This window comes from Patagioenas fasciata, chromosome 12 (genome assembly GCF_037038585.1).
Source record: "Patagioenas fasciata isolate bPatFas1 chromosome 12, bPatFas1.hap1, whole genome shotgun sequence".
Taxonomy (NCBI): domain Eukaryota; kingdom Metazoa; phylum Chordata; class Aves; order Columbiformes; family Columbidae; genus Patagioenas; species Patagioenas fasciata.
In genome coordinates, this window is record NC_092531.1 from 23669384 (window position 1) to 23673566 (window position 4183).

The following is a 4183-nucleotide window of genomic DNA, read 5'->3' on the forward strand; positions in this document are numbered from 1 at the left end:
TGGGGGCGGACACCCCGCTGCTGCCGCGCCCCCACCCGAGTGCCCCGGCCCGGCGGGGCGAAGGGAGCTGTGGCGGGCACAGCGCGGCCGGCCCACGCGTGCTCCTGCCGGCAGCCGGGCCGGGCCCAGCCCGCCTTTCTCTTGGCCTCGTTCTTTCGCTGTGGGTTGCCGGGTGGCCAACAGCCATCAGCTAGTGGGGTTTTCTACCTGACAGCTCCAAGACGCGCAAGTTTTAGGTACTTAAATACTACCCGTTACAAATAAAACATCTTTCAAGACACAGAAATCGGAGTGTTTCACCTCATTCTATATTTGCGGGTGGTCAGACACACACACAAAGCCGCGGCAGAGCGGTACAGTGAGGGCAGCAAATGTCTGAGTGAGAGGAACAGGTACATCAACAGCAAAGGAGTTGCATTGCTTGCACTTTAAAAAAGGAAGCATTTCAGAGATGTCTTCCAGGCTTCAAAAGCATTAAAAATGCCAGCAATGATTCACAGGAAAGAGAAGGACTAAAAGAGCCCCGTGATTTACCAGCTGAGGAAGTTGTGCAACATCTTCCAGCGGAGGTTTTCAAGCAGGGGTTTCACTGTCCCCTCCTGCGCCTTCCTGATCCCCGGGCCAGCACGCACAGGGATGCAGAAGAGGCAAAGATACAGATATCTTGATAATAACAAGCAATATTTCTTCCCCTGGTGACACTCTGCAATTCACTTTTATAGCAGAAACAGGTTTACACACCTTGTAGATTTCTAGGTTGCAAAAGCACATCTAACAATTTAATGTGGTTAAACAGTGCAATATAATGGCATATTGTGACACAGCTAGTGACACATATCCCCCTGCAGAACTGCTATTAAAAAAACACCCCGGCTAGTACATTGTCCACCTGCGTGTTTCTATTTTTGTGCTGTTGTCAGAGTAACCACAACGCTTTACACCAACAAGTCTCTTCTACTGAATCTAACAGTATCTGGAAGACAGATTAATACAGATAACTTCAACAAATACATCAGTTCTGTTATCTGTGAAGAGCCAAGGGTATGTGCGTGACAGTGTATTTTGGGCACGGCAGAAGTGTTTATTTCAAATTGCAAGTGTGTAGCTGCTCACGGGATCAGATTCCAACACACATCCTGCCCTAACAAGTACTAATCCCTCTCCTTGTGTTCCCCTGGGCACCACAACACTTTTTATTCTGTCTGCAGCTGAAAAAAAGTGGCCAAGGAAAAATATTAGAAAATTGTTGTCCCAAAAGGTGTATGTTTGGTTTGATCTCCCCTGTCTCGATGCATATTTAAAGATATTGAGTACACAACTCTCGCATTAAACACATTCCCTGCAGTCCAGTGGGACTGTGCAGGTTAGAAATACCCACACTGATGAGTGAAAGCCTTCCTCACAGGCCATGGTGCAGCAAGCTCATATTAGCATGAATTAATGAGGGGCTGTAAGCCTCACTTTTGATTTCTATTTTCAAGCTTGTATCACACCCCCAAAGGTATTGAGCTGGGTTTTAATATTTCCTGCTGGTAGAGACTCTGAGGGTAAACATGGAGAAGTGCATTTAAAACCAAGCTACTTTTACTACTAATATGCAGCTTCAACTCATGTTAAGACTGGACTTTTAAACTTGTATTAGATCATTTTTCTTTTTAAATTAATTACTGTCTAGAATAAGAGCCATTGTTTTGCCTGGTCTCTGAATCCTTACTTTCAGGCAGCTCACTGTGAGGAGATTAATTACTGATTATCAGTATAGTCTTAATTCAGCTTTAGACTGAAGTTATGTAAAATGTACATGTCTTTCTTACACACCAGCAAGATCAGATGCATGTAAATACATTATATTTTTAAAAAATCCTGTAACAAAACACTTTTTCTAGCTCTTTGATGAAGAATCTCAAATTATAATAGTTATCCACTTGTACAGGCCAACCCCAGCTTTAAAAGCACATCAAATTCTCTCTCATAGTCTAAATATAGATTTGAAGTCCACTTTAACTTCCAGTAAGCCAGAGCAATCATACTAATTTCAGTTTAAAAGAATGGATTCTTTCACATTACTTAAGATGATTTAAATATATACATATATATTAAAACATATATTAAAACAGTAAAAGACATAATTCTACTTTTTTTTGCCCCTGAATTAGGGTGGGCCCTTAGTAATAACTACCTTGATTTTGTTCAGTTTAGATTTATATGCAAATATAAGAAATTTAAAATTTGTTATGAAGAGAATATTAATCCCATTTACATTGCTTTAATAACAAAAAAATTAAAGAGGTTCACTGAGTAATGTAGTTTCAAGACAGCTTTGTGTCCTCCATTTCATAAGTAATGTACTGCAGAGGTCTCAAACACCTCAAAGTTGTTGTTCCTGTGCATCCGTTCCTACTCTTTTAAGTGGGATTAAAACTAAGTTAGAGCACTTGAACCATGGTTTTGGGTAACATTTTAGGATTTGGGTCACACTAAAGGGATGCACTGAAACAGGATGTATGGAACAAGTGACAGGCACAAGTTGAGGCCTGAGTGCAGCACTCAGAACATCTGGAACCTCACATTCATCAGAAAGAAAAGGCACGGTCTCATCTCCCAAACAGGTATGTGCCATCATCTGCAACTGCAGAAACCAAAGCTAGCTGTCTGGGTGGCTCCGGATTTTCTGAGAACAGCTCTGTGGGCCACTGCGAGAAGAGTATATTACCATCCATTAAAGTCACACTGGCAATCTAGATCTCAAAGTCCCCGATTAGTCATGCATTTAAGTGCCCACTTTCCTCCATATACCAATTACGCATTCATTATGAGTATTTTCCAATTGGTATCAAAGCCGTCCTGTGCATTGCAAACAGCAATGTTAACAAGTACACGTTCTGCTCCTTGCTCGTTCCTCATAAACGCACACCACACCGCTTCTCAACCTGCCTCACTTGCATATCTCATTTTTCCATGGTTCCCGATTGACGCATTAGCCTCTCTGACCACCTTCCCCAGAGTACGGAGAATTAAGCGGCAATAAGCAGACTTAATGCTTTCACACAGCAAAGTACAAAACTGGCTCAGAGCTGAACGTGGTGATTAGTTTAAGTAACCCCACAGATGATGGCTCTGTTGAGGACACAACTGTCCAGCAGGCCAGCTCTAGACAGGACTGGGAAACCTTTTGCATGTATATAAGCACATGAATATCAACAGACAAATTACCGTGTATGAACAAAGGGCAGTTTGTCTGCAGAAGACCAAGCACCAACCACTTGGAGCGCCTTCTTGGGCAGACAGGGACTTCAGCTGTAGAGCTAAGTATCTACAATCTTGAATTTTAAGCATTAACTGCTACTTTAGGTCTACACATTGTTGATCCAGTCCCTGTATTAAGGCAGAAAGGCACATAGTAAGAGTGGTATTATAATAGCAAGGAGTTAAATATACAAGTCTCCACTTAAAAAAAAATAAATACGGAAGAGATATTTCAAGCAAACTTGGTTTTAGAAGAATATTCTATTTATGGTTAGTCTTCATTTTCTGCCCTGAAGCAAATCTGCAATCTAATGAATGATAATTTTTTTTAATTTTAGGATGCCACACCTCTGATGTTAACCCTTCACATGTGATTCAACTGTCTTTTTAGAATTCAAAGTCTACCTTCAGGTCCCATAAACTATAAGCATAACCTAGTAAACCAGAGTACTGCAAGTATGCTTTTTAATCAGTTCCATTGAAAAGTTTGTTCTCCTAAGATAAAAATGCTAGGAAGGAAGATCTAGCTTCTACCTCACATTCCCTGACTGCCTCACTTACCTGAATTATTTCACAGTATAATGCCATTAAAACAACTGCCTGAGATTCTTGACTAACCAAGTTTGCAGAACCACAAAGTATCTGGAAGTCTCAGAAACCCACTCACCAGAGAAGATCTTTTTGACACCACTGTACCACACAACTGTTTCCTTCTTGTAGTTCATCTCAGCTATCTCCACAGAGATCACAGAAGGCAAACAAGATCCTTCTTATCTTCAGCTTTTGTGGTTTTATAGCAGTGTCACAGAGCTGATAACAACGTCAATCCAAGCACAATCAAGAGCAGCCATGTGATCATTCATTTCACCAACAGATCTGATTTTTTTCAGTGTTACTGTATTTAGTATTTAAATTCCATAACCATACCTCCACAGAA